This window comes from Thalia democratica, unplaced genomic scaffold, assembly GCF_965202585.1.
Source record: "Thalia democratica unplaced genomic scaffold, ktThaDemo2.hap1.1 HAP1_SCAFFOLD_1297, whole genome shotgun sequence".
In the NCBI taxonomy this organism is placed as follows: domain Eukaryota; kingdom Metazoa; phylum Chordata; class Thaliacea; order Salpida; family Salpidae; genus Thalia; species Thalia democratica.
In genome coordinates this window covers 12,501-22,500 of record NW_028140182.1, presented here as the reverse complement: position 1 = coordinate 22,500, position 10,000 = coordinate 12,501, and the positions used below count along the sequence as shown (strand labels likewise).

Below are 10,000 nucleotides of genomic sequence, written 5' to 3'. Positions count from 1 at the left end.
ATTTTTTTAACGCTTAAAAGAAAAGTAACTTCTAGTTATTAGCAAATAAAAACGTAAGCCAATCAGATAACGTTATTTGCTGTTTAAACCAATTAGAGCGCTAAAAAAGTGGTTTGACCAGTTTGAGATATCGAAAAAATAATTGCACCATCTTGTAGAGTACAATTTTCTGAGTTAAAATTAATACAATTAGTCTTTTATACTAAAACTTAAAAGTTTTTTTGTCCACAAACAAATCACTTGAAAAATCAAACGAAAATAAATTTTGCACTTTTGTATTGTGAGTCATAATAAGTTATTTACTGTTACCAACAGATACTAGCAAAAGCTTCTTAAAGTTTTGTATTAACTTAATGTATTTGTAATAAATTTTACTTAATAGAAACTATTGAATTACGTTTACTTAGTTTACTTTTGTATGTGTATTAAATATATAGCAATTTTGTTTGAACTTAAATAAGGACTATTAAACTATTAAAAGAAAACTATCAAAGTTTACTAACTCAAAAGCTAAATCTTAGTTTTATTGTTATAAACATTTATGTTGTAATTTACTAATAACTAAATGAGTTTATTTCAAACAAAAAGAATTAAATAATGTTATGTTATGTCAAGCCTCCTATATGAGGTATATAGGTATATAAGGTATACAAGCTTATGTTTGAAAGTTATAATAATAAAAATAAAAATAAATATTTAGTTGGTAAAATTTGTATGTTTTAATATGCTTTGAAATTAGAGTTAGTATAGAAGTTTTTTTTTAAGTATAATAAATATAAATATTTAGTTACTAACAATAAACTAAAATACCAATTTTGTAGTTATTACAAAAAAAAAAACAAAAATATTATACAAAAGTTTCATAATTATAAGCTTTGAATAACTTTACTTCATAACTATATTCATGTTTGCATATTTAAATTATAAAAAGTTAGTGTTTTGTGTATTGACTTTATGATTATTTTATTTTAGTAACTGTTAGTTTTATACTTTAATAAAAGAAATATGGTTAACAAGTAAGTTAAAAATGAAAGAAGCATAAAAAAACACACTATTTAACTGCTTATTCAATAGTTTGATTATTTAATTATTTTTCTGTTATATAGTTTAATCGTATTGTATAAAAAATACAGAGGTTTAAAGTAAGTTTGAATAAAAATAAAACAAAACATATAAAAAACAGTTCAAATACATAGTTTTTTTTTTTAATGTTCGCGATGGAGAAAACAATGGAGAAAATTTAATTCTTTAATAATAAGTAGTAATTTAAAAAAAAAATAATACAAATAAAGTTATACAATATATATACAATAGTTTGTCAAACTAGGCAAAAAAGAGTAGGCCACCACTACAATCCAATGTTCCAACTGGAAATTCAATGAGATCGTTACTGTACTTGTGATGAACGTTGATAATCCCAAAGATTGTAAGTCGAAGGCCTTACCCAACCTAACCAGCGCACTGGTTTTCTTACAACTGAATTAATCAACATTTAATATTGAATATAATCATTATTGATAGATAGAGGAATGTTGACAATCAACAACAGATTGTAAGTCAAAGGCATTACTCGACCAAAGTACCCACAACCTAGATTGAACAACATTTATTAGATAGATTTGTTTATTGATAGATAGAGAAATATTGACAATCCACAACAGATTGTAAGTCAAAGGCATTACTCGACCCAAGTACCCACAACCTAGATTGAACAACATTTGTTAGATAGATTTGTTAAATAGATAGATAGTACAGTATAATCTCAAAGAATTTGAAGTTGAACATTGAACAATAGTGGCCACCATTTCAGGCCTGCTGGCAGCTAGATTACAGCCCCCGGCTACGCAGACCTGCAATATTGATGAAAAAAAACAGTATATATATTTCCGAATCTGACTTTGAGTACTTTTTATATATTATTAACAAAGTTTTTTAGGGGTAATATCTGTTTAGTTCTTTAATATATCTTTAAAATAAAACACTAAATTAATAACATAATAATAATAATATTTTGTTTTTAATTCGTTAATAAAGTTATTTAATAATATTATATATTAAATGTATATAATAAGTTTAAGTAATAAAATAAATATAATATAACAAATATATTGTATAATAATAATTTTAAAATTAGTAAAAAATAAATAAACATAGTTGAGTTATCAAATTAAACAAACTAGAACGTCAAGTATTTAATTACTAAAATTAATTTAATTTAAATTCAAATTGACACTGTAATTGACATGTAATTGTAATTGACAAAATTATAAAAATCAACCTATTTATATAGCAAAATATTTCTTTATCTTTGTCGTGGCGTTGGGTCTTTGGTCTTGACAGCTAACTCATAAGCGGAAGGTTGTGAGATCGAGTCCCGCTAGTCGTCACGCAAGACATATACTTGAGAGCCGGAGTTAAATTTCTTTGTCATTTGAATTTGAACGCCTGCTAGACAGGCAATTTTTTTGTTATTTAGTGATTTATTAAAGCAGTTTTGCGTTTTACGTTTTTAGCAGACATGCAGTTTCCACTATGACATTGTTTACGTTAATTAATTGTCTCTCAAAATATATTTATATTATATCACATTAAATGAAAAAATAAGTTAACTATCTTATATTAATTTAAATAACGTTTATATAACCTTTTACTAAATTTTTATAAGTTTAATATTCTTATCAATTATTTTATATATTACTTTTTTAAGGTGTTTAAAACTTTTAGAAGCTGTATGTAATGTCTTTTAGTTTAATAGTTCTGTTAAACTATAAAAAAATATAAACATGGTTGAGTTATCAAATTAAACAAAATAGAACGTCAAGTATATAATTACTAAAATTAATTTAATTAAAAAAAAATCTCAGGTAATCTAAAATGTCAGGAATTATTTAAAAATAAATATAAATTTAAAACTTATTATATTGAAAAGATTGATGAATAATACTCTTGAATGTATGCAATGTTTGTATTTGTAATGCAATAACATAAATGGATAGATCAATGACAAATTGTAAACATATTGTATTATTTTATTTTACGATTTTATTTATTTAATTCAATAATTCAATAAACTTTACTTCTACTTGTCCTGGTCTTAGGTAATTTATAGATAACAATTATTTAAACAAACACTTTTGTACAGTTACAATACAGTTTTAGTACAGTTTGGGAGTAACTGTTGATAAAAAAAAACAAAAAAAAAGGTTAATTCAGGTTAAAATTTTATAAGGAATAATTTTAAAATATCAAATTGATTGTAAATCAAGTGCAAATAGGTTTTTTAAACAAACCGAAGGGTTTATAAAGGCTTGTAAACGCTTTCAAACGCCTACGACCATACCACACTGAGCACACCCCATCTCGTCCGATCTGGGAAGTTAAGCAGTGTCGGGCGTGGTTAGTACTTAGATGGGTGACCGCTTGGGAATACCACGTGCCGTAGGCTTTTGCTTTTTGAATTCATCTTTTTGTACTATTTTTCTTTCTGACCTATTTATACATATTACTCGTTTATTTACATTTCTTTAACGCTTAAAAGAAAAGTAAATTCTAGTTATTAGCAAATAAAAACGTAAGCCAATCAGATAACGTTATTTGCTGTTTAAACCAATTAGAGCGCTAAAAAAGTGGTTTGACCAGTTTGAGATATCGAAAAAATAATGGCACCATCTTGTAGAGTACAATTTTCTGAGTTAAAATTAATACAATTAGTCTTTTATACTAAAACTTAAAAGTTTTTTTGTCCACAAACAAATCACTTGAAAAATCAAACGAAAATAAATTTTGCACTTTTGTATTGTGAGTCATAATAAGTTATTTACTGTTACCAACAGATACTAGCAAAAGCTTTTTAAAGTTTTGTATTAACTTAATGTATTTGTACTTAGTTTAAATTAATAGAGTTTATTTGGTTTACTTTATTATGTGTATTGAATGTGATACAACTAAAACAAAACAAACAAGGAGAGTACTTGAATAGAACCAACACAATTTACAGACCAGTTGTGTACTAAACTTAAAGCAATTCTGAATAGTGAATATGCAGTTATTATTATAAGTTCAAAGTTCACTTTAACTTAATTTAATGTATTTTGTAAATTGGTTTTATTTAATAGATAGTAGTGAATTACTTTATTTAATTTACTTTAGTATGTGTTATATAACTTTATTTAAACAAGAAGCAAAACGGGATTATACTTTCAATAAACTACACAATTTACAGACCAGTTGTGTACTAAATTTAAAGCAATTCTGAATAGTGAATATGCAGTTATTATTATAAGTTCAAAGTTCATTTTTATTTATTTTAATGTATTTTGTAAATTGGTTTTATATAATAGATAGTAGTGAATTACTTTATTTAATTTACTTTAGTATGTGTTGTATAACTTTATTTAAACCAGAAGCAAAACGGGATTATACTTTCAATAAACTACACAATTTACAGACCAGTTGTGTACTAAATAAAAAGCTATTGTGAATAGTGAATATGCAATTGTTATTATAAGTTTATAAGTTCACAGTTTACAAAAGCTTAACAATTTAGTTATTATTTTGTTCATATTTGCATATCTAATTTATGAAAAGTTAGTGTTATGTGTATTGGCTTTTTAATTTCTTTATTTGTAGAACTGCTAGTTTTATATTCTAAAGAAACATGTTTAAATAAATATGTTTAACAAGTAACTTAAAAATGGAAGAAATATATTGTATATATTGAACTATTTATATTTATTCTAGCTATTTGCTTAGTGTATTTATTAATGTGATTATTTTATTTTGTTGTTTGTCTTATAGTTTAATCGTATTGTGTTGAAATATATATAACAAATACAGAGGTTTAAAGTAAGTTTAAATGAAAATAAAATAAGACATATAGTTGAAATTATAAAATTATAAGTTTAAAAAAATAGTTTTTTTTTTTTTTTCTTTGTTTGTTTGATTGTTTGTTTATTATATAATCGCGACGTTTCATTTTATTACTTTTAAGCATACTAAATATAATAATAGGTATAGTTATAGGAAAAATTCTATTAGTTTCTAATGTAATAAAAAAGTTTATTTCCACAAATAAATAAATACCTGAAAAATCAAATGAAAAATAAATTTCGCACTCTTGTATTGTGAGTCATAATAGGTTATTTACTGTTACCAACAGATACTAGCGAAGGCTTTTTAAAGTTCTATGTTAATTCAATGTATTTGTACTTAGTTTTATTAAAATGACAGTATTTTTAGTTAAGTATGTTTATTTAACGTTGTGTAACTCAAGTAAAACCAGAAGCAAATAAGGAGACTACTTTCAATAAACTACACAAATTAAAAATATATTATTATTTATAAATCAATCGTGTTGTGTTTCAAAATACATTTTTCAAATAATGTTTTACAAGTATTTATCAGTTATTTAGTTTTCTTTTTATAGTTTAGCTGTATTGTTTTATTTATTTGTTATTATTTTTATTTAATTGTTTGCTTATTATATTTATCGCCATGTGCTTAAAAAATAAAACAACTATAAAGGTTTAAAAAGTAAGTTTAAATAAAAATAAAATGAAACATATAAAATAAGTTTATGATTTTTTTATTATTATTATTTTTATTTAATTGTTTGCTTATTATATTTATCGCGATGTGCTTAAAAGAATAGAACAAATACAAAGGTTTAAATTGTAAGTTTTAAATAAAATAAAATGTAACATATAAAATAAGCTTATGTTTGATTTTTTTATTTTATTTTTATTTATTTTTATTTAATTGTTTGTTTATTATATTTATCGCGATCTGCTTAAAAAAATAAAACGAGTATTAAGGTTTGAAAAGGTTATTAAATAAAAATAAAATGAAACATATAAAATAAGCTTATGTTTTTATTTTTATTTTTTTTTTTATTATTATTTTTATTCAATTGTTTGTTTATTATATTTATCGCAATGTGCTTAAAACGATAAAACAAATATAAAGATTTAAAAAGTAAGTTTAAATAAAAAATAATACAAATAAAGCTTATTTATAATAAACAAACATATTTAAAACATTATAAAAAGTAGTTTATATATATTATTTTTTATTTATTTCTTTTAAACATATTAAATAAAGTATAAAAAAAGTATTAAAACATTTAAACCTAGCATAAATAAGCTTAAAATATTAAAAAAATTGAAAAGAAACAAAGAAATTTAAAAAAAATCGGGAAAAATCGGCAAAAAAGTTCAACAACAACATTTGAGCATCATACGCGTATGCATTACTTTACACTAGTGAGAGAGACGTGTTTGTGCGTTCGGTCGACTTGGCGAGAAAGCGGGCTTAAAGCATTACTGTTTAGCACCCGAGGCGCGGCTATTGCAGCGGCGGCGAACGTGCTATGTAAACGCATCGGAGCAGCGTATGAAAAACTACAAGCGTCCAGCGGCGGTAGGCTTATAGCTTTGCGAAGTCGTCGAGACGAGTAGCCGACGCAGGCACGGCTCGAGGCGGGTAACTGCAGCAGACAGATGGCGTGTTGCTGCTGACGAGTTAACCGGCAGAAGGCAAACGGTTGGTCGGGAGAAAGAACAGTCAGTTGTATAGCTGCATGCTGCAGTCGACGCGGGCTGGCGCTTTAAACAGCAAAAGGCCGGCGCCGACTTTCAGTAACGTTCGCAAGGCTTTTAAGCCGAGTGATAGAAAAGGTCTGTATTTATACAGTAAAAACGCTCAGTCGAGCAACGGGTTTAAACGCCCTCGGATAGTTATCTGGTTGATCCTGCCAGTAGTCATATGCTTGTCTCAAAGATTAAGCCATGCAAGTGTAAGTACGAGCTCACGTACAGTGAAACTGCGAATGGCTCATTAAATCAGTTATGGTTCATTTGATTGTACGCTTTTACATGGATAACTGTGGCAATTCTAGAGCTAATACATGCGTAAAGCGCCGAACTGACGTGAGGCGCGCATTTATCAGACCAAAACTAACCGGCTTTCGGGTCGTTACAATGGTGACTCTGGATAAGCTTGCGGATCGCACGGCCTAGTGCTGGCGACATCTCATTAAAGCAACTGCCCTATCAACTATCGTCGGTACGGTATCGGCCTACCGAGGTTGTAACGGGTGACGGAGAATCAGGGTTCGATTCCGGAGAGGGAGCCTGAGAAACGGCTACCACATCCAAGGAAGGCAGCAGGCGCGCAAATTACCCATTCCCGGCTCGGGGAGGTAGTGACGAAAAATAACAATGCAGACCTCGTACGAGGTCCTGCAATTGGAATGAGTACACTTTAAACTTTTTAACGAGTATCCATTGGAGGGCAAGTCTGGTGCCAGCAGCCGCGGTAATTCCAGCTCCAAAAGTGTATATTTAAGTTGTTGCGGTTGAAAAGCTCGTAGTTGGATATAGGGACGGCGAGGTTGGTCGGTCGAAAGGCTAGCACTGGCCTCGTTGTTCTTGTTGGTCGGTGCCTTCGCGGTGCTCTTAACTGAGTGTTGCGGTGGTCCGGCAAGTTTACCTTGAAAAAATTAGAGTGTTCAAAGCAGGCTTTACGCTTGTATAATGTTGCATGGAATAATGGAATAGGACCTCGGTTCTATTTTGTTGGTTTTCGGAGCACGAGGTAATGATTAATAGGAACGGACGGGGGCATCCGTACTGTGCCGTTAGAGGTGAAATTCTTGGATCGGCGCAAGACGAACGACTGCGAAAGCATTTGCCAAGAATGTTTTCTTTAATCAAGAGCGAAAGTCAGAGGTTCGAAGACGATCAGATACCGTCCTAGTTCTGACCTTAAACGATGCCGACTAGCGATCGGGCAGTGTCGAACTTAAGAACTGTCCGGCAGCTTCCGGGAAACCAAAGTCTTTGGGTTCCGGGGGAAGTATGGTTGCAAAGCTGAAACTTAAAGGAATTGACGGAAGGGCACCACCAGGAGTGGAGCCTGCGGCTTAATTTGACTCAACACGGGAAATCTCACCCGGCCCGGACACAGCGAGGATTGACAGATTGAGAGCTCTTTCTTGATTCTGTGGGTGGTGGTGCATGGCCGTTCTTAGTTGGTGGAGCGATTTGTCTGGTTAATTCCGATAACGAACGAGACTCTTACTTGCTAAATAGCTGCTCGACCCATTGGGTCGGAGACAACTTCTTAGAGGGACTAGTGGCGTTTAGCCACACGAGATTGAGCAATAACAGGTCTGTGATGCCCTTAGATGTTCGGGGCCGCACGCGCGCTACACTGACCGGATCATCGTGTGTTCCCTAGGCCGAAAGGTCCGGGTAATCCGTTGAACCCCGGTCGTGCTAGGGATAGGGACTTGCAATTGTTTCCCTTGAACGAGGAATTCCCAGTAAGCGCGAGTCATTAGCTTGCGTTGATTACGTCCCTGCCCTTTGTACACACCGCCCGTCGCTACTACCGATTGAATGGTTTAGTGAGGTCCTCCGATTGAGCCTGGTACGTGCGGCAACGCACTCGCCGGTGTTCGAAAAGACGATCGAACTTGATCATTTAGAGGAAGTAAAAGTCGTAACAAGGTTTCCGTAGGTGAACCTGCGGAAGGATCATTAACGAATCGAAATTTGATTTCAAGCGACGTCTCTTCTTCGAAGGGACCGAGCCCTGTAACTGTTATAGTTCGGTCGCGTTGCTTCCTGACAGCGGGAGTAATAATTCAGCACGCAAGTGCTGGCGCGGCCGCTTCTTTTTGAACACGATTTTTTGGTTGCATTGAGATTGATTAACACGAGAGATCTCTTAGCGGTGGATCACTCGGCTCGAGCGTCGATGAAGGACGGAGCTAGCTCCGAGAAGTAATGTGAATTGCAGGACACATTGAGCATCGATATTCTGAACGCGTATTGCGGCCTCGGGTAATCCTGGGGCCACGTCCGTCTCAGGGTCTTTAACACACCGATCCTTTCATTAGTTTGAAAGTGCCTGCGACTCGTTTCTTAATTGAGGAGCGTGTCGTCAAAGACAGCTGGTCTGGCGATTTCACAGCTGAAGCGTGAGCAGCCTGCTGGCCTCGGGTGAGGTAGCAACGACGGTAGGTGCTCGAGAATAAGTTAAGTGACTTCAAAAGGCCGACGTACAAAGCGCATGTACTTTTATAGTACATCACTTTTGACCTGAGATCGGGCGGGACGACCCGCTGAACTTAAGCATATCACTAAGCGGAGGAAAAGAAACTAACAAGGATTCCCCTAGTAACGGCGAGTGAAGCGGGATAAGCCCAGCGCTAAATCCGAGCCTTTTTGGAGGGCGAGGAAATGTAGCGTATGGAATTCAGCATGCGGCGAACCAACGACTGCCCACGTTCTTCTGATCGAGGCCTTTTCCCAGAGCGGGTGTTAGGCCCTTGGCGGCGGTCGTAATTCGTCCTAGCGGTTTTCCCGGAGTCGGGTTGTTTGGAAATGCAGCCCTAAGCGGGTGGTAAACTCCATCTAAGGCTAAATACTGGCTCGAGACCGATAGCGAACAAGTACCGTGAGGGAAAGTTGAAAAGCACTTTGAAGAGAGAGTTAAAGAGTACGTGAAACCGCTTGGAGGCAAACGGAGGCGCCCATCGAGTCGCCGGACGTTTTCAGGCGCTGCGAGAGCTGTCCTACTGTTTGAGTGATCTTCGGAGACTCTTACGGTTGCGCTGGCGTCGCGGCGCTGCACTAGCGTTCGGCGAGGGCCGCACCGGTTGCTGGGCTGACTTTGGTCGTTCGCAAGGTAGCTCTTCTTCGGAAGAGTGTTATAGGCGTTCGATTAGCTTCGGCTCGGCGACCGAGGAGAGATTCCGCGTCGGTCTTCGGACAGGCTGCGTGTTGATCGCTGGAATACGGCTTTGGAAACTGCTCGCAGTCTCTAGAGTTTGTACAAGGCCTTCTTCGCGTTAGCGCTCAGACGCCAGGGGTCTGCGGCTTAAGCTGGCCACGTCTCCGACCCGTCTTGAAACACGGACCAAGGAGTCTAACACGCGCGCGAGGTGTTGGGCAGTACGAAACCCGAAAGCACAGTGAAGGCAAACGAGGCGAGA

General features: G+C 33.7%; 4 non-coding genes across 4 annotated transcripts in view; all 4 read left to right on the top strand.

Moving 5' to 3' along the window:
- The first annotated feature begins 3,326 nt into the window (after positions 1-3,326).
- Positions 3,327-3,445, top strand: LOC145848234 (5S ribosomal RNA). Its single transcript, XR_014371815.1, has one exon. It is a non-coding gene; the product is annotated as a 5S ribosomal RNA (ribosomal RNA).
- Positions 3,446-6,735: 3,290 nt separating this feature from the next.
- On the top strand, positions 6,736-8,543 carry LOC145848228 (small subunit ribosomal RNA). The gene has a single exon (XR_014371810.1). It is a non-coding gene; the product is annotated as a small subunit ribosomal RNA (ribosomal RNA).
- Positions 8,544-8,725: 182 nt separating this feature from the next.
- Positions 8,726-8,878, top strand: LOC145848236 (5.8S ribosomal RNA). Its single transcript, XR_014371817.1, has one exon. It is a non-coding gene; the product is annotated as a 5.8S ribosomal RNA (ribosomal RNA).
- A 222-nt stretch (positions 8,879-9,100) lies between these two features.
- LOC145848233 (large subunit ribosomal RNA) overlaps positions 9,101-10,000 on the top strand; it is a 3,629-nt gene continuing 2,729 nt past the window's right edge. The window contains exon 1 of the ribosomal RNA XR_014371814.1: positions 9,101-10,000. This exon is cut by the window's right edge and continues 2,729 nt beyond it. This is a non-coding gene — a ribosomal RNA (large subunit ribosomal RNA).